The following is a 21,786-nucleotide window of genomic DNA, read 5'->3' on the forward strand; positions in this document are numbered from 1 at the left end:
TGTGTTATGAGGGGGCTCGTATGTTGGTGCCGGTATAATTTTGGATCTCTTATTAACTGTGAGTGTAATCATGGCAGGCCTGTTCTTTGCAAATCATTCAGTACCCTTTTCTGTAACAAAGGATCCCTTCTTTAGTTACCCACGACACCTGTAACCCAATTGGTCTAGCTCAACCTGAACTCCAACAAACCGTCTCTCCTTGACACTCCGCTTGGCCTCCATGCTGGAAGGACCGACTCCAGGTCTCAGCCAGTCCATCCTGAGTTCACTAAGGCTCCATCCAGGACTGACTCTGCATGCTGTTCCAGCCCCTCTTCAAGATTCCTCTCCTCCTACTCCCTTCCTTTACTATTGGTTGCTTCTCAGTTTATCATGAATCATGTGTCAATATCACCCTGGAGAGTAATCTGCTAGGGGGCAGTGTGAGTGTATAGCAATACACCATACAGAGGGTTACATTTTATTAAGAGACAGGCCCACAAGTTTTTTTTTTGTTTGTTTTCTTAGCACTTGGCAGCGCTAAAAAACATATTTGAGAAATTTGTGTTTTGTTCCAAACGTATAACTTCCACAAAAAAACAAAACTGGTTCCTGGGATATTGTTAAGCCTAATGTAGTCTGCAATAACAATGTAATAACAACATATTACAGTTGGACAACAAAGTGGGGCTCGAACCTGGCCTGGCGTGCATACACAGGCATGTTGTCTATTTGGGGCAATCCCGACTTGTTGGACAGTGAACGGATTCTCTCAGGCACAGGATCTAATGATTAGATCTTTCGGAAGCCTTAAGATTTCTGACCACATTCCGGACACGGAATTCCTCAGGTATGCCCAAATCAGGCACATTCTCCTGAGCTGTTACTGTATGCGGAATCAAAGTTTGCAGTTACAGTTTGCTGAATCAAAGCTGGTCACATGTCAAAATAGTTGGAAAAATTTGAGACGGCAAGCTAACAGCTGTGCGTGAGAAACACAGAGTCCACAGATAAAGTACCTTACTCACAGCTTGTCGGCTAGTGATGAAATACAGTACAGATGTTCCAATACTATAATAGCTGAGTGTAAGCATCCCTATGCATTTCGTAGTGCTCGGCCACTTTGCAGGGGATGGCTTGCTCTGAGACTACCTGGCAATATTTATGGAATCCCTCTAATTTGGGATAATTATTCCAATTGGCCCCAGAATGCAGTCAATTATATCAGTAGATGAAAGATGTTACTATAATAGTAACAAATCATAATATATTGTAACTGAGGCCAATGGATAAACCTGATTTTTTAATTTATCGCCAGACACTGTCAGTAAATGTGAATGGTATTGAAGGCATATCGATCATAAAAATATAAGGGGGGGGCGGGTGAGAGAAAAGAGATTTCCATTTAGTAGTGTCTCCAGTTGTCTATAGGTCCCTCCAAATAAATTAGCGAGACAGTCCTATGCTGAAAAAGGAACACACCTGAGGTACTCAGCTGGGAGATATGCTAATATCTCCCAGTGACTATAAAGTGTATTTATAGGGACCAACCTAATAACCGGAAAGCAGACCACTTCCACTTCCTGGTTGACAGTTTATTGTTCCTTGTGGACCACACCTGAGATACCTGTGAGATTTGCTAATAACTAAATTAGCTACACGCGTGAGCAGCTCAAAAGTAGGATGTGACAGTGATACCACCCATCAACTGGTTAAGCTCATATTGCTAGAGTTGTGACCTAGAAAAGCAGTGGTTGTGGGTTCTAGTCTTGTTGAGTCTAACACCATTCAAGTCATTAGGTTGGTTCCTTAGTCTTATCAACTCTATATAGCTGGTATAGAAATCCTTTTAGGATAGTGTGGGATGGGACTCATTTAAACATACTTTTCATAGCCGTTAGCATATCACCCAGCCAGTTGCCTCAAGTGTGCTTCTTTTTCAGCTCAGTCATGTCTCCCTAATTTATTTGGAGAAACATATTCAGGCATACCCCAGATTAACGTACGGAATGGGACCGGAGCATGTATGTAACGCGAAAATGTACTTAAAGTGAAGCACTATCTTTTTCCCACTTATCGATGCATGTACTGTACTGAAATTGTCATATACGTGCATAACTGATGTAAATAGCGCATTTGTAACAGGCTCTATAGAATCCCCACTTGCGCACAGCTTCTGTACAGGTAGGGAGCTGATATTGCTGTTCAGGACGTGCTGACAGGCGCATGCGTGAGCTGCCGTTTGCCTATTGGGCGATATGTCCTTACTCGCGAGTGTACTTAAAGTGAGTGTCCTTAAACCGGGGTATGCCTGTATACAACTGGGGACACTACTAAATTGAAAGTGCCCTCTTCCCTTCTCTCTCGCCCCCCCCCCCTCCTCCTTACCCCCATATTTCAGGGTCCGGAAACAGATACTGTATATATGAAATCTGTCTGTGGATTTTCAGTGATAACAAAAATAGTGAATCTGCCTTTTTAAAACTGATCCACGGCGGATTCGGTCTCTTGTCACACCCCAGAACTCCTATAGAAAGTATGAAATGTAAAATGAGTATGTAAATTGGGGGAGATTACTAAATTGTGGATTTGGGGATTATACATTTCTAAGTCATGAATCATTTATTTTTGCCTGAGACGTTGCATTCGTACTCTGAAAAGCCCTTCTTAGCCTATTTGGTGTTAATTATAGGGTTTATTGTGCCAAGTGCTTCAGGTTAATGATAGCAAGTATAAGTATACTGTAAGTGCCAACTTCAGGTTAATGATAGCAAGTATAAGCACATAAATATTTACAATAAAAGATAACTTAAGGTGTGGCTAGGTGGCCTAGTTCCAAAGGCACACGCTTGAACAAGCTTACTGCATGCTATTCTTCAACATATCATTTTCCAAGAAGTATGGGGAACTAGCTTTGCATTCAACTAGGTACGGGCAAGGCTTTCTTTTACTCAATAACAATGCAGAGGTCAATCTTATGTTGCCTTGTGCAGCACCAAGTGACTCAGTTTGTTCAGTATCTGTTCCTTATTGTGATTTGTGACACAGGCACCACACATCACTCCATTGCTCCATAGGAGCAAAAAGGATGAATCACTTATGCATTATTCAGATCTCCACTTTTTTGTGTCACGTACCCACATAATGTAAAGTGAAGATTTTTCACTGACCTGCAAGGTATAAGAGAAATGTCTGTAAATTTGACAAGATCAATGTCAAGATACCAAAAGATCCTACTCAACTATGGTCTCTATATTATACAGTATTTCTACAGTATGAAGAATTACAGGAAGGTGAATACAGGGATACATATAGCACAGACGCACAAACAAAAGGAGGAATGATTTCTGTATGTTGCACTTAAACAAATCCCCATAAAGAATAATAAAATGGAACTTTTAATAGTTCCTTAATATACTAGAAACGTAAAGAGAGAAAAAAACCCAAACAAAATAATATTAAAAATATGACTCCGATCTCCACAGGGTAAAAATAAATTCAACTGAAGTGCATTCAGCTAAAGGGTAATCGACCCCCATATATATCTCAATGGTCTTCGTAGGCACTACAACAACTGTAAATATCCCAAGAAGCAGTATGCGGGAGATAAGCAGTTGCCCTCTCGTTAGTCCTCCATAATGAGACTATGACACATCTAAGTGAAATTGAGACAAATGATAAGGGAAATAGTAACACCCTGTCTCCCTAATCATCAACCAAAAAGCAATGTTCTATATACTTTTGGTTTTAGAAATGTAAAAGGCTTTATTGTCCCTCTGGGGCACTGTGGTGGGATATGTTGCAATATTTTGGAGCAGCACTGCCATTGAATACTTAAAACTCTGTGATAGTCTGTACATGCACAATTTCTACATACATACACAATTGTGCACAAATTGTACGCACATGTATATGTATGAGAGCCTACCTTGAGCCTAAGGGGGACAAACTAGGCCTAGTCCAGGGAAGCACAACTCCTTGGACACTACCTGCTCTGTCTGCTCCCTCTTCCAACTGGCGTGGCTTCGCAGCTCGCCAAATGTAACAACTCTGTGAGCAGGGGAATCCTGGAGCCCTATTGGCTGTCTGGCAGCAGGTGATCCACAGCCCCAGGGGCTGCTGGGAACTGTAGTTCCCCTGCAGGGCTTATTTGGTAATGGCCACCGCAACCAACAGGTGTCTCTGCGCATGAACAAATCTCCCTCAAGCATGCACGTGCATACCAACATGGCGGCGCCCTGTGAATTGAGTGTGTGTTACGGGATTTGCTAGGATGCCAGGAGAGGATGGGGTGATGCTGAGACAGACTTCGGAAAGAGTAGAGTGATTCTGGCTGCAGCATTTAGGATAGATTGTATGGGAGACAGGTGAGAGGCAGGAATGATGGCATGTATCAACTAATGATGACCCGGTCGCCCCTCCACCGGCCGCAGCGCCCCCACACACCCCCTCGCACTCTCCCCAGCCTCCGCTGCCAGTTCCAGCCGCAGCAGGTAAGGGGAAAAGGGGACCCAGGGGGGTCTGGCCAAATACAAATAACACATCATGGGAAGATGTGCTAGCAGACATAAATGTGACATTTAGGGAAATAATTCCCTGCCCAAAGAACTTACAATCTAATTGGGAAGTAGGAGGAACGTACAGAGAGAGAAGGAAAGTGTTCTGGTAAATGCGTCAAGGTTTATGTATGAGGTATATAGTATCGAGGTGTATAGTATAGAGTGCTGTGTCTCCATCCCTGATCTTTGGATTTCAGTGAAGTATCTTATATATATATATAATATTTATACATATCTATTCCTAAACTATATTTGGAAAGACAGGGTTTTCTGCTGATTCACTAACAGTTGCGTATCATTATACAACTATGGTGTATGTTTTTAAATCATCATAGCATTAGAGCATACAGTAAAAGTGTTATGTGCCTTTATAACAGATATAAACGGAAGAAAATCTTATTTAGCTCCACCTGACATATGGTTAAATGTAGTAGTACCTCATGCTCCCGTGACTCATCATGAATGCTTTGTGATACACGTTACCTGGGAAGGGTTTAGAAGGTGGAATCCCACATAGCTGGCCTCAAAAATGTTGTAAACAATTAACAATCTTACTGGCTTCCTTACACTAATCTAACTAACCATGCTAAAACTAAAGATTTGGCTTATTTTCTTTATCTGTAAATTACCAACTGCACTTCTTAGGGGCCTTTAAATGTGGAAGTGTTCATCAATCAAGTATTTTTTCTTATCTATAGCCCACCCTGTGCTAATCAGAGAGCCAATAACGTTAGTGGGAAGGTCAGGGTTCAGGCTGTGTGAGCTCCTGTTGAACACACAATGACACAAGCCAGAGGAAATTCAATCCATCCCAATTCTCAGTGCACTGTGTTTACAAACACGTCCTTTTATTACTTATTTCACTTGATTGAAGTTTATTTTAGAGCATGAATGCAATGCAATAATCACGCAGTAATTAGCCGGCATTGGCCTTGCAACACACATTTGGAGCCAGTTTTTCCTGTTCTGGTTTATCCCTCCTTGAAAAAGGCGGTCTGTTTACTCTGTTGTGGGTGGGTGGAAGGCACATGAAATCAGTATGTAGGTGTCAGTGCAGAAAGAGTTCTCTGTTGGAAATCAGCTGGTTATGAGAGGACAGCCTGGATCCTCCATGGCTCCTGGAGATTTACCTGCAGTAAGAAGATATGTCAGAGGCAGGAAGCCTCCACGTATCATCCTGTGCTCTATCTGCACAGTCACCTGCCTTCTCTTTATGGCTTCAGCAGCCATGCTTGCTGTGGGATACCTAAATCCATTTGGTACCATTGGACTGTCTGTATTGGCTGTTGGAGCTGTCGTGTTCTTTGGAACCATACTGTTTTTGGTGCTGATGTGTTTATGGGTAGAAAGAAAATACCCTGGGAGCCAACCTCTGTCATTCAGAATACAGTCTAGGAGGCCACCTAAACCGACGACAACCACCTTTGTGAACTCAAATATCAGTGGTCGCACCCCAGCAAGGCATATTGACATTTCAACAACCTACAGAATCCACAACGATTTACTTCCTTCCACAAAAGACTTCAAAGGTATACCAGAAAAAACAGGCAGAGTCCCTTCTGCACCAACAGAGTCTGTACAGGAGGACCACCAAACGCCAAATCAGGAAAACCAGCATCCACGTGTGTCCTCCATAGACTCTCGAGAAAACGCAGACATTCAAGCTGCTATATTAGAATCCCTTAAAGACCAACATGGCAATCATGCTTTAACACCTGGAGACACTCCAGATCAAGATGTGCAAAGCCACAAAGATGTGAGTGCCAAATCAAGTGCCTCCAGTGCCAGTGAGGGCAAATCACATACCCAGCAGGGGCAAGACAATCGGGATCTGTCAACTGATCAAAATGCTGTACACTCTACAGAGAACATTCCTGAAAAACATATTCAATCGGATAAAAGCACTCAGGAATCTATTGTACCACCCTCTAGTCCGAAGAAGGAGAGGAAAGCACATCACAAAACACATCATGTGGAGGTACCACCCGTGGAGCCTTACTCCAGCCCTACCTTTGTTCACAGGAAAGCAAAAGTTGTATCATTTGAAACAGATGAGTACAAGCAGCATGGTAATCCTACATCAGCCACACAGACCAAGATCCACAACCCTGCACCTGAGGGGTCTCCTCCCAGGACCCAAAAATCTGCACCACTACATTTTGCAGAGACACATGAATATGTCAGGAACATAACAGAACCACAGGCTGCAGATTTTTCAGCTGCACCATCTGCCTCTCCTAATACTATTAAAAAAACTGCAGCACATCAGCAAGATGAAAAACATGGTGATGCGACCCACAGATCATATGCAAGTGAGCATCCAACTGCAGCAAAGGCATCACTGCCAAGAAAAAGCAGGTCACCCCAGAGGGATCAACATAATCAGGATATTTCGCAGATGGCAACTTCAAAAGAAACGTCCAGCTTATCAGCAGCATCTCCTACTGCAGTAAGAAAGCATGTGCCAGCACAGCAAGTTCAACATAATCAGGATATTGCCCATGGCACTCCTCATGTGAGAATTTATATTACACCCTCTGCCTCCCCTCCCACTGGCAGAAAAGCTGTTGTACAACACAAGAATGTCTCTCTGCAACAGCCTTCAAGTGACTTGCAAAGTAAAGATGTTCCTACTGCACCAAAAGCCTCTCCTGTGAATGCAAGGAAAATGTTGCAACTTCAGCAAGATCAAGCCAATTGGGATACATCCCAAAGAGACCAAAATCTACGAGAGCACCCTCCAGCTGCTTCTCCTACACATAGAAGTAAGTCAGCATCACCTGAAAGAGATAAGAGACAGTCAAAGAACCGCAGAGCATCACGCACACAAGATCGGAGTGCTGCATCTTCTTCCACCACTTGTAGGATGCATTCATTATCACCACAACGTGATATGGATGTTTCCCATAAAGCTCAACATAGTAGAGAGTATGCCAGTGCACATTCTGCTTCTCCTCCTGACGGTAGGAAAGATGGATTACAACATAAGCATAGTCATAAGAGTCCGGATAATTCCCACAGGAATCAACAAAGTAGGGAACATTCCACATCACCCACAGCCTCGCCTCCTACTGGTAGGAGGCATGGACGCAATCATCAGCACCAGTCTCCGGAATCATCACAGTCCAGTGATGTCCCCTCGTCACCAGCATCCTCGCCTCTCAATGCAAGAAAATTGCTACAGTATAAGAAAGATCACACTCATCACAATAGATCCCACAGAGCTATGCCTTCAAGAGACCACCACTCCAGTGACCCAGCAGCCTCTGGTGCTAGGAGGGTACATCAGCAGCAGGAAACACAGCAACATCCAGGTAAACCTCAACGATCTCCACGCTCTAGGGAAACAAGCCCTGCAGCTGCAGAGTCCTCTCCACCCAGCAATAAAAAAATTGGACCACATCACAGGAAGGATCAACGCTAATAATAAAAGGTAAATGACTGAAGCTTGCCTTTGAAAGGATCTGCTTGTGCATTTACAAGCACATTGACTAATTGACTCATCTCTGAAAGGACTTAACGTATACCTGGATCCAGGGAATATACAGATACCTACCTGTCTGTCTTACAGATGCAGGTGAGCCCAGGGCTAAATGTAGCTTTTGCCCCACAATGGGGTCTATCTATTAGTCTCTGGCTGCCAAACTGGGGAAAAAATTGTTTACAAATAGGCCCCATATTTATCAAAGGATAAAAATGCAATTGATTTATTTTCTTTCATAAATCTGGAGCTGCTGTTTGCACCTGTAGTGCCCCAGTATTGAAGATGGAAGATGTGATGGTAGGGTAAATATGGCTGCTGTTAATAAAGGTTAAGTCTGCCATTACCCCTACCTGTCAGTAATACATTGGCATTGTATTATATGTTATGTATATATGTATGTCTTTGCTTGGTTCCAGCACCTCAGGAATCAGGGGTTAATATGTTTGCAGGTGAATTGTTGCAACTTGGTCTGTAACCTTTCCCTGTATCCTTGTTATGTTGCAAATGTTATGTTGCAGTTCTACCCACCAATCAGGGCCTGGGCATGTAGGCAGCACCTGGCCCTGGGTGTAGCAATATTACGTTATAAGTGTATAAAAAGTTGGGGAGGAAGACCCATAGGAGACAGAGCCTGCAGAGAGTTACAGAGGTGTTGCTGTGACAAGGAGAAACTGCAGTGTCCATTCCAGGGCTGGTCTCAGGCCTAAAAAACAGTCCTGTAGGCAATGGGCAAGAAGAGAGAACAGGGGAAAACTGCAAGGAGGTCCCTGCAACTAGGTATGCAGGGTATCCCCCAGTTTCCCCAGTTGGGTATGTGGGATGTTTGTGTGTTTTGTATAGTTGTGGATATACTTTTCCAATAAATTAATTTTTATAAACTCTCGTGTTGTGTCTGGCGATATTGATCCCTGGTATTAGTCCTGGTCTTCGGTGACAGAAAACTTTGATAGATAGACCCCAATATCTTGTGCAATATCTGCATTAGCTTTTGAAGGAAATTATGCCGGGCACTCTAGTTTATGCTGCAATTGTTTAAAAGCAGTCATGCTGGAACATGATGCTGCGAACTATACAACATGTGCCCGTTGTGAGCTGTGAAAGAAAGCTGCAGGGGAGTTAGGGTTCGCCAGCGATTTGCCAATCATTTAGTCAATGTGCATTGCAATTTCGTTTAATATGCGCATTTGAGAAATTCTCTTAACGGTAGATACGCTTAATGCTCAGACTATATATAGGGCACATATACCATGTTTGCTCACTGTCTGGTGATATTTTTCTGAAAGCTTATTCATATGGTGACGCAGATGTAACAAGCTTTAATGTTTTCGGCATCGGGAGCAAGCCACGGTAATGGCCCCATGGCTTGCCCCACTGCCGGGAGGATTTTTGCTGTGGGGTGTCTGATCCGGAAGCGTGCTTATAGAACAAATAGACTTGATGGTGTATACATTTTAATATTCTTCCGGTAGAAATGCTTCTGTATATTGTTTAGTGCTGACATTGATGTACAACGTGTGTTTATTCTGTAAACAAACTATCCTTGAAGGATGCTGGAAGTAATTATACATATCATGCTCAGTGTTATGACATTGTCTGCCAAATGTTCCACCTGACTCTTCCATGATTTTACTGCTTCCCCAAAGTACAGATGCAGCAACGAGTATCCGAACACTTGCATTTGAAAATCTGGGGCAATCTCCAGTAATGCTGCAACATTTCTGTGACATTCCTGGAAACAGACTAATGGCCCATCGGATTCTGGAAACAGACTAATGGCCCATCGCTGTTTTACAGCGGGGGTCCCTGGCAGTCTCATTCAGTTTGAATGGGACTGCCAGGGACCCCCGCTGTGTTAATCCGATGAGCCATTAGTCTGTCTGCAGAAATGTCACAGAAATGTTGCAGCATTAATGGGGTATTGACCCAGATTTTCCCAGGCAAGTGTTCGGATACTCGTGGCTGCATCAGTACCTCTCTACTTGGATTGTGACATGAATGTGAAAGGCCACTGAACCCCTGCTAGAGGGCCTTGTAATGCAGCATTAAGTGTGCAGTTCCGCCTAATTTCAATTATTTTAAAAGTGAGCTGCGTGTGAAGTCCTGTAAAGCAGAATTCTAACCTTATTTTTTACATTTTATTTATTTATTGTAATGTTTATTTTAAAAGGCCCAAAACCTGCAGTTGAGTGTTCACACAGCAACTTCTGTTGTTTAATCTCCTTTTCTCCTCCTGGCTGCGGGAGCTGTTTTCCCGTGCAGACTACAAAGGATCTTATCACACAGGGCATATAGATGAACGCACAAGCAAGAATAGAAAAATAAGAGAGAAGTAAAGTAGATTGTTTGAGGGTGGACAGTGTGTTATAAACGGTGCACAATATTTACTGCAAAGTCATTTATTTAGGAAGCGCAGAATTGTAATGTTGTAAAATATGTAGATTTGCTTATTGCATATTTTTTTTAATAGTTAAAAATTGGATCATGTACAGATCTAGCAAGACATAGGGGCCTATGTTAGTAGCCTTGATAAAAAAAAATCGCTGTGCCGTTTACACCACCAGTTTTGACAGCGTTGCTATCACGGTATTCAGAAAGCCCCAAATACCTGTGATCCAAAATGTGCAAAACTGGCGAGTAGCCAGCGACGTGATATCCGCCTCTCTCAAAACTAGGAAATGGTGTCGTATTTAAAAAAAAAAAAAAACTTTATTTCCATTCGGCGAGAATCTTGCGAGACAACCAATTTTCCCAGGGGCCTATTTAAATGGTCTATTTCTTTTAATCTTTCTCTGTGTTGATGGGAGTGAGTGAGAGACAGACAGAGCTACAGTAGGTGTTTGGAGGATTTGGGATTGCTAGAGAGTTGTGAATTTTGATAGGCGTATCTTCTGTTTTGTTTTCTTTACTATTTTATTGTCTTGTGAGTTTGAATGTTTTGTTGTTAGTGTGTCATTTATTTTATTTCTCTGTTATTTGTGAGTGTTTGAGGAACGGATTGGTATGGACGGGAGGAGTGGGAGTGGGCATGTGAGTGCACGTGGGAGTCAGGGGAGTGATGGTGGGGTGAGTGGTGGTGCTGAGGTGAGTGGTGGTTGGGTGAGTAGGCATGTGGGAGTCAGGGGAGTGATGGTGGGGTGAGTGGTGGTGCTGAGGTGAGTGGTGGTTGGGTGAGTAGGCATGTGGGAGTCAGGGGAGTGATGGTGGGGTGAGTGGTGGGGCTGAGGTGAGTGGTGGTTGGGTGAGTAGGCATGTGAGTGCCCATGGGAGACGAGAGTGGTGGTGGTGGTGGGGTAAGTGGTGGTGGTGGTGGGGTGAGTGGTGGTGCTGAGGTGAGTGGTGGTTGGGTGAGTAGGCATGTGGGAGTCAGGGGAGTGATGGTGGGTGAGTGGTGGTGCTGAGGTGAGTGGTAGTTGGGTGAGTAGGCATGTGGGAGTCAGGGGAGTGATGGTGGGGTGAGTGGTGGTGCTGAGGTTAGTGGTGGTTGGGTGAGTAGGCGTGTGAGTGCCCATGGGAGACGGGAGTAGTGGTGGTGGGGTGAGTGGTGGTGGTGGTGGGGTGAGTGGTAGGCTCCTGGGGTCTCTTTCATTGGAAGCAGTGGAGCCCAGTCAGCAGCAGAGCTCAGTGGTTCAAGCTCAGCCTCAACGAAAGAAGCGTTTGGAGAGAAAAAAGAAGTACACGTTTCAATGATGAGGAGAACAAAGTCCTTGTGACTGGTATTTTGGAGCATTATGACCGGCTGTATGTGAACTTAGTAGGTAAGAAATCATTAGCAATTAGTGTCCTAATACTGATTGCCATCTATTAGCTAACATTTCTGCATTCACAATGAACTGACATTTACATATAAATGTCATTGTTTATATACAGTATACACAAGCTAACATTGAGTGTTGGTAACCAGGCTACAATTAGAGGAATTGTACAATTGTATGTAAATATTGTATATCCATATATACCGTATTTCCTCGATTGTAAGACGCCATTGATTCTAAGACGCACCCTTGATTTAATAAAAAATTATTTGGGGGAAAAAAAACACTATATTAAATGAACAGATTTTTTTTTTAACTAGCAAACAATAGCATACATTTATCTACACTACACTACTCTACACTAGACTGTACTACAACTTTATGCTGCAACCGCACTGCCACTGAGTGCGCTTGGCAAGATCACTTCAGTGATTCCCAATAAGTACGGCCACGCTCGTGCACTTGTGCACGTACGCTCTCCAAAGCTCAGCGCTTGGGGAGACATGGAAATTTGATTTCCAAGCGCTCAGCAGGGTCACATGACCCTTCAATAACCAATGGGGAGAGAGAGAGTTAGACACAGAATGGGGAGAGAGAGGCAGACACAGAATGAGGAGAGAGACAGACACAGAATGGGGGGAGAGAGTGACTGACACTGAATGGGGAGAAAGGGACAGACACAGAATGGGGAGAGACATACAGAATGGAAAGAGAGAGACAGACACAGAATGGGGAGAGAGAGACAGACACAGAATGGGGAGAGAGAGACAGGCACAGAATGGGGAGAGAGAGACAGTATCGGATGAGCGGAGAGAGAATGGATGGATGGAGGGGACGAGAGAATAGGGGGAAGTGAGAGAATGGAGGCAAGGGGGAGGGAGAGAATGCAGGGAAGGGGGGAAGGAGAGAATTTGAGGGAAGGAGAGAATGGAGGGAGAGAATGGAGGGAAGGACATGGAGAGAATGGAGGGGAGGGACAGAATGGAGGGAAGGGGTGAAGAAGAGAATAGGGGGAAGGAGAGAATGAAGGGAAGGGGGGAGGGAGTGAATGGAGTGGGACACACACAGACACACACACACACAAATAGCTCCCTCTGCACCTCCTGCAGTTCACACAGAGATTCGATAGGGGGGGTGGTTGGGGGCTGCTGGGCAATGTGAAGATCCCTGGCAGGCATCTCCAGCTAATCTCTCTGCACCTCAGGGAGGGGGTTGGGGGGCATCATTAGAGCCATGCTGTTGCTGCACACTGTGAAGATCCCCGCACGGCATATCCATCAGCGGACCCTAGCTGATTTTTTTTAGTACATCGATTCTAAGACGCATCCCTATTTTAGACATGTGAAAATGGGAAAAAAGGTGTGTCTTAGAATCGAGGAAATACGGTACATAATCAGGGCCTCCAATAGCGGGGGACAGAGGGTACTGGCGTTCAGAGCCTCGTGAGTCATGGGGCCCAGCACCAGGGCCCCATGTGTGGCCGTGCCCCTCGATAAATCCCATCGCCCAGTCACCACGGGGTGACAGGATTTAGCGCGCTCGCAATGCACCAGGCAGCTTCTCTGCAAAGGGAAGAAAAAGAAAAACTGCCCCCCTCTTCTGATTGGCTGGCGCGTTCCAATTCCCCCCCCCTGTTCCGATTCCCCCCCTTGCTCCGATTCACCCCCTTTGATCCCATTCACCCCCCATTCCGATTTCCCCCGTGTGTGAGAGTGTCTGAGAGTGTGTGTGTCGGAGAGTTTGTGTGTCGGAGAGTGTGTGTGTCTGAGAGTGTGTGTGTCTGAGAGTGTGTGTGTCTGAGAGTGTGTGTGTCTGAGAGTGTGTGAGAGAGTGTGTGTGAGAGAGTATGTGGGAGAGAGTGTGAGAGAGTGTGTGAGAGAGATGAGAGAGAGAGTGTCTGAGAGAGTGTCTGAGAGAGTGTCTGAAGAGAGAGTGTCTGAAGAGAGTGTCTGAAGAGAGAGAGTGTCTGAAGAGAGAGTGTCTGAAGAGAGAGTGTCTGAAGAGAGAGAGTGTCTGAAGAGAGAGAGTGTCAGAGAGAGAGAGAGAGTCTGAGAGACAGAAAGAGAGTGTCTGAGAGAGAGAGAAAGAGAGAGTGTCTGAGAGAGTGGTGGAGTGGTTGAGTGGTGAGGCGTGGGAGTGGTAGTGGCTGGAGGAGTGGTGGAGTGGCAGTGGCTGGAGGAGTGGTGGAGTGTGGAAGAGGAGTGGCATGTGCAGGTACGGGCCGTGCAGTTGCGGGCCATGTTGCTAGTGCAGTTGTGGGCCATGTTGCTAGTGCAGTTGTGGGCCGTGCTGCTAGTGCAGGTATGGGCCGTGCTGCTAGTGCAGGTGGGGGAGTCCAGCAGGAGCATCATGACTCATGGACAGCTAGGGGGTATCGGGAGAAGTGGACAGGGAGAGAGGGCCAGTTTAGAGTATCCGACCACTGAGGCCGAGCAAGATGATTCAAGTGATCAGCAGCATCCAGCCTGCAAGCAGCGCGTCGAAGGGATAAGAAATGTCCGCTTTTCTCATAGAGAAAATTATATCCTGGTTTAAGGTGTCATGGCTTCGTTTAGTAAACTCTATGGGCCATTGGCATGTAAGAACATAAATCATATAAGTTAAGCGTACCCATGAATAATTTAATGTATCTAAACATTAATTAATGTGATTTTTATTTTATGTACCATTGAGAAATTAAACACATATGCTAGAACTGAGGTGTGCGCTCATGAAATACACTAATGGGGGTCTGTAACTACATGCAAAGTTTGGTGCTGACAAATACTCATACTATCTGTTACAACATCCCTTTCCTATGCTACAATAGTTCATGTATTATTATAAGTAATGAAATCACAGTAGTTAAATGTACAGTAACCTATTGTCATGTATTTATACATTTTTACATATATACACAGCTAAAACTGAAAGCAGTCACAAAACCAAGCCCTGGTCCGACATTTGTACATCTGTGTGTGCATGTGGACAACAAAGAAGAACACCAGAGACCTGCAAGAAAAGGTTTGGCGATATCAAGCTTCGGCTAAAAAAAAATATGGCTAAGGCTGGTCAACACTCATGTGGAACAGGAGGCGATCCTCCTGCATCTCTGCATCATATGAAGAGAAAATGTACAGTATAATGGACCACCAATTAGTGTTTGGTATTGGAGGGGACAGGAACATAAGGCCTAGTGTTTCCCAGGCTCAAAAAGGTGAGTACTATGATGTTCAATAAATGTTTAATTAATCTAAAATAAATGCAGTGATTAGAAGGAAATCATTTATACATACATACAAAAACACTGTCGTTTCAATGATGCTATCAACTAATCTTATAATTATACTGTACAGGTTATTATGTTCACTTTTGTACATTCCTGGTTGTTATTTAACTGATACACTTATAAAATTGTTAGCACCTAAATAAATGTGCTGTTACACTGGATGTACACTTGTAGGTATATCTGTGGCTACATGAATAATTATGAAATAGCTATGCAGTCATGTGTGCCCAGTGTAGGTTTAGCCCAAAAACATTTTGGGGAGATACATCAGATCTCTCATCCAAAAAATACAATAGTAGTGCATGTATGTATGTATGTATACGTTGATGGTAAGGTGTGTATATACACATAAATAATGTTGATGTTAAGATGTGTGCATTATATAAACATGTACAGTCACGTGGTTGGAACTTAGCCATCGGCGGTCTTAAGAACATTCACTGCCCTCTTATCTCTGGCAAAAATTACATTTGCCACAGGGAAATAACATACACGAGGAGGTATTGGCGTACTATTATCAAAGTTAGAGGCAGTCATTCATCCCACATTGTATTTTTCCTAGCAAAAAAAAGGGCTGCATTTACACTAGATCTGTGTCCAGTATAATTTCGTCTCAATAGGCCAGTTAACGTTGTACTCTTGTGTTTTGGCGAAGTTCAATACCACGCCAACATTTAATGTACGATTCATGTGTGAATTTAAAATTATTTTTTAGGAATCTATTTAAATATCTAACATTTGTATACAAATATATCAGCTGTTGATTATGTGCTGTTAATGGCATATGCACATGTACATAAAAAAAACGTGTATGTTACATAATTATATGTATTTATTGTTAAGCAGATAATACAATGCATAACAATATCAATGTGCAAGCAAAATCATAACTGTAGCACTTAATTACTTTGACATTATGTTCATAGCCAATTATATATTTTTATGATATAGTTATGGAAGAAGAAACAGACTCTGATTTGTCTGCATCACCAAATCTGGATGATTTACTAAGTGACGAATTGGTTGAGGAGAGCCAAGCTATAGAAGCTGTGGAAGAGACCGTAGAACACGAATATGCTGAAGCACTCTGAGAACTTGATGTCCCTGTCCCACGTAGATGATATAGCAGAACAAGAGGAGTCCATTGAGTGTGACAATCATGAAGAACAGAATCTTCAAGCTCCTGTAACAGAAGAGGAAGATGAAAATGAGCCTATACAACCAGGCCAAGAGGACAATACATATGCAGCGTCATTTTCTTCCTTCAAAACCGCCGAGGAAATTTTTCTCAATCATCGACAGGATGTGGCAGATAAACAGTCGAAATGCCACACCACCATTTATCTTGGACTGTGGAACATGAGAGTTCTTTTCAAGGAACACCTGGAAACTCAAAAGCCTATTTCTAATAGTCTAAGTATTATTGTATTGTATGTCTTTATTTATATAGCGCCATAAATATACATAGCGCTTCACAGTAGTGATACAGTACATGTTGTAATCATATAAATAACAAATAATATAAATTACAGGTCATGGGAATAAGTGCTTCAGACATAAGAGTAACATTAAGGAAGAGGAGTCCCTGCTCTGAGGAGCTTGCAATCTAATTGGTAGGTAGGGGAACGTATAGAGACGGTAGGAGGGAATTATAGTAAGTGCGTCTGCAGGGGGCCAAGATTTATGTAGATTATATGTAGATTATAGATCAATCAATGGCATAGTACTGTTGGTCTGGCCCCAGCAATGACAGAATGTGTGCCACCTATTTCTGCTACACCTAACAGTTAAAGAACAGTGTCTTCCACACCTACCAGTAAAAGTGAGAGCAGTTCATGACCTACACTGGCGACACACTTTATTCGAGCTCGGCTAGTCCCACGAATTCGGGTATACCCGGGTGTATTGAGGTTTGTGACTGTTTTCTGCCCGAGTGCATTGGGTTATTTTCCAGGCAGGGATTAAAGCATTTTATTCCCGCTGGCTGCAATACTGCACAGTATATATATATATATATACTGCATTACAATTCATGAATTTATGCCATCTGGTAGACACGCGAAGCATTGCAGCCTATTAAATCCTAATCATTATCATTTAACAGATCAGCCGCCCGTCAGCCAGGCATGAACCCAGGCTGGGAAGGCAAACGCAACGGGTCTTGTCAGAGGTGAGGAGCGGCGCATTCCAGGTATCTGCCAGATACATACTGGGTATTTGCTCGAATAAAGTGTGTCGGTGCAGTACCACCCAGTCTGCAAAGAAAGCCTTAACAAAAAAAACAAAAAGTAGGTCATAACATTTTTTCTATAGCCTATAATCTCAAAGTTGGACCCTTACATTAGACACTAAGCGTATAAAAAATAAGTATGGGTTGGTGGTTAAATACAAGTAGTCAAAAAGGAGGGATAAGGGAGTGCATGGTGTGATACGTCCAATGATAACAATCATCAATTCATCTTTCCTAATTTGAGCATGTCCTGCTCATTTATAGTGTATGTAAAAAAATATATTGCTGTACTGAATTCCATATAGTACATGTATGAGGGATATCATTATTAGAACTGTATACACAGTGGGAAGCGTGACACAAGAGTATACATGTTTCACACCTTTCAGACAAACGTACTATACTTCAGTAATGCTAAAGCCACATAGTGAACAATGTGACATTATGACGTGTGTGAGAACATAATGAATGTGCATAAATATGTGAAATCAACAGCACTGCGATTCTCATGTCTGTTGAAGGATCATTATCATGCTGACATGAAAAAGCTCAAGTTATTTAATACACACAAAGAGAAACATACTACATTGTTATTGTGAACATTTACAAATATATTTAGTTTGTACACAATAGTGTTTCCAATTAATGGATGACTGGTAGTTTTGGGAGTTAATTATGCTGAATATGCACACCACAATGATACAATACACTGACTGCAGCTGTATGTGGGAGAAGATTACATGGACACTTCTTCCTTTGTATATTGACCTTGTACAGTATTCTACCGAAATGGTGAACATTATGATACTTTTTTCCAAAGCTGCTTTTAAGGAATACTTTTCGGTACTTTCCACCATTCCATGAGAACACATGTCATTAGAAATGTCTTCCAACAAGAGACCTCCCTTGAGTTATGCATATCTCATATATAGCGCCATTCAATTCAGAAAAGAGCAGCTATATCAGAGATATATCAGTATATCATAAATAAATACCCATTTTACAAAATACTTCAAACCATGATGTATGGCAAAATTCGATCAGACTGACTTTATCAGTCAATAATTGTTTTATTCGAAACCCACCATATCCCGGAAAGAGGGGTGGCTTTTGGTCAGTGTGTGAATCATGGATACATATGTTTGACCATGGAAATTTTCGTAAAAAAAAACAAAACATTCTTTAGGTGCCCGCAGCGGTGCCTTAAATGTTCAGCAGAATTGTTATTCTTTTCAACCGGAGTGTATGATGCACACATTGTAGGGGGGGGGGGGGAGAGAAAGGACATGCTTTAGAGAAGGACCAATGACATACCATTGACAGATGATATTGTGATTATTCCAAAAATCATTTCCAAACGATTTAGTACAGAGCTGGGTCCTATGATTAGATAAACACAATGAAATGTGACACACATCATGAGATGACTATAAATATTGGTATATGTAAATCACATTCGTACGTGAGAAATGGTTTTCGATTACATTCCGGCGAGTCTCCACCCCACTGGCTGTATGCTTTCTAACCCCTGCAGGAGACACAGGAGGATCCTCCTCTAGATCCTCCCATATGTTGCCTTGAAGATTGTCACATAGTGCAATGTTGTGCAGAATGCAACAACTAATCACTATGTCAGCAACCGTCTGAGGCGAGTACTGTAGGGCCCCACAGTACATAAAACACAAAATGAACAATGTACCACATATATGCCATTACAATCCAAGATTAAGGAATACTTACCTTAGACATACTATAATCATGACATTCGTTGAACATTAAAAACATATAAAATCTCACCTCTGATGGCTTTAGCATTACTACTGCAATGTGTACGCAATGACTGTGTATAGGCCACTTATTCTCTGTTCTTGTGTGATTAATAATTGAACACAATCGAAAGTTGCTTCACATGGATAATACATTTTGTATGTAACATACAAAAAGCTTTATTAAAAAATATATATTTTAATTATATATTAGCAATAATTAATGAAACATCTACCTCTACCTGAAATCTTGATATAAGTGAAGTTTGTATAACATTGACTGGCCCAATAGGCATCCATCGTCGAATGTCCCCACTTCAAATACATGGAAGACTAAAGGGTTCTGCAGGATATGGGAATCATGGCAGGCACCTGGGAATAGGGCTACCACACTCAGAATTTTCACATACAACTTGCACATTCAGAGAGTGGTAATGTTTTCTATTAGGGAAACGCATCTCACTTTTACGTAGCGGGATAAACGCAACATGTGTGCAATCTATAGCACCCATCACTTTGGGTAGCCCTGCTACATTATAAAATGCAGTCTTCAGTGCCTGCCACGCTGTCTGCTCTCTAGGAAAATGTATATAATCCCTAGCGCGTCTAGTCAGTGCACATAGAAACTAGTTAAATGCCAGCAAGAATGTTGCCTGTGAAACCCCGCCTACTATGCCCACAGTTGTCTGAAAAGACGCAGAAGCAAGAAAATGTAATGAGGTCAGCAATTTAACTAGGTCAGGCTCTGCATGACTCCTGTCTGTTGTTGGCTCTAAATCTTCTCTCAACTCTTCATAGAGTTCAAAGATAGCCGCTGAGTTCAATCGATATCGGCTGATGACCTCTGCCTCAGTTAACCCCTCTAGTGAGCATCTTTCCCGGAAATGGCGGACACGCAATCCCGGTCTACATGGAAATGCAGCGCCCTCGCTCTCCTCGCATTTGTAGCAGAGCCCTCCTGCTTCTCACATAAAATGCTGCCAAACCTAAATCAGCAATGACTTCCATTTTTCTCTGAAAGTGTTTCCTTGGTATCCTTTAAATAGCCAGTCTAATAAGCCATCTGATTGTAAATTAGGGCACCTGTGTAGTATAGTATGTAGTATAACATAGTTTCAAACATTTGTATTGTAGTAATCCAAGCAGTCATTATAGTTTCATTCAGATGCGTTAAACAATAATAGAAGCTGACGTAATCAGAAAGTAAACAACATTCATTAATCCACTGTGAAACCAATGATGCAACACAATATAAATAATTGTTGTTAGAAATCACAAAATCATGACATTTGTAGCTAACATGTTAAGTCATGAATGTGTTAAATCTCAAGAAGTACTTGTTTGTTTCTAGAGAGGGGGGACATAAGGTTAGATTTGTGTCCGGGTGGTTGTTTTGTGATCATGGGACTATTGCCATTTAAATTAACCCCTTCATAACGTTTGCGGTTAGACTATCAAGTTATGAAGATGGATGTTATTCAATTGGAATCCATTTGTATTCAATCACGGGTTTTCCTTCGATTCAACTAATGTGGTTCAGCTCCGGGGACCCCGGGGGACACACAGATATTCAGTGCAACACCCGAGGATCCTGGGGGAGACACAAATATTTAGTGCAACACCCAGGGACCCCGGGGGGGACACATATATTCAGTGCAACACCCGGGGTGGATGGGGGGACAGATATTCAGTGCAACACCCGAGGATCCCAGGGGAGACACAGATATTCAGTGCAACACATATTCAGGAGGACACACAAATATTCAGTGCAACACCCAGGGACCCCGAGGGACACACAGATATTCAGTGCAACACCCGGAGGACACACAAATATTCAGTGCAACACCCAGGGACCCCAAGGGACACACAGATATTCAGTGCAACACCCGGGGACACACAAATATTCAGTGCAACACCCGGGGACACACAAATATTCAGTGCAACACCCCGGGAACTGGGGGACACACCGATATTCAGTGAAATACCCGGGGACCCAGAGGGACACACAAATATTCAGTGCAACACCCAGGGACCCCGGGGGAGACACAGATATTCAGTGCAACACCCGGGACACACACAAATATTCAGTGCAACACCCAGGGACCCCGGGGGAGACACAGATACTCAGTGCAACACCCGGGGGGACACACAAATATTCAGTGCAACACCCAGGGACCCCGGGGGAGACACAGATATTCAGTGCAACACCCGGGGGGGACACAAATATTCAGTGCAACACCCGAGGATCCCAGGGGAGACACAGATATTCAGTGCAACACCCGGGGGGGGGACAAATATTCAGTGCAACACCCAGGAACCCCGGGGGAGACACAGATATTCAGTACAACACCCGGAGACCTCGGGTGGGGGGGGGGGGGGGGGACAGCTATTCATTGCAACACCCGGGGACACACAAGTATTCAGATCTAACACCTGCATACCCCGGGACACACACAAATATTCAGGGCAGCACCCAGGGACGGAAGCCCCCGCCGGCCTCTGGTTTCAATACTGTGCAGACATTTTCTTTGTTTATGTTTTTATGCATGACTACATCTCTTTTGCGCAAGCCTTTAGCTAGAGATAAAATCTGGTGCGCTTTTATAATACAAATCAGTTATCACTGCTTTGTAAATTGCGCTTACTGGCAAAAAACGGCTTGTTGGGCCTATTGTACGTCTTTTTTTTCACTGACAGTTTTTTGGTGCTAAAAAGCTTCTATAGCGCAATACTGCACTGTTATCACTG

General features: G+C 43.2%; 1 long non-coding RNA gene across 1 annotated transcript; it reads left to right on the forward strand.

Annotated features, from left to right (window-relative positions):
* The first annotated feature begins 11,601 nt into the window (after positions 1-11,601).
* Positions 11,602-21,336, forward strand: LOC142491760 (uncharacterized). The gene is made up of 3 exons (XR_012800516.1): positions 11,602-11,777; positions 14,675-14,970; positions 15,994-21,336. It is a non-coding gene; the product is annotated as an uncharacterized LOC142491760 (long non-coding RNA).
* The last annotated feature ends 450 nt before the right edge of the window (positions 21,337-21,786 follow it).

The sequence above is a fragment of the Ascaphus truei genome, chromosome 1, assembly GCF_040206685.1.
Source record: "Ascaphus truei isolate aAscTru1 chromosome 1, aAscTru1.hap1, whole genome shotgun sequence".
Lineage (NCBI taxonomy): Eukaryota > Metazoa > Chordata > Amphibia > Anura > Ascaphidae > Ascaphus > Ascaphus truei.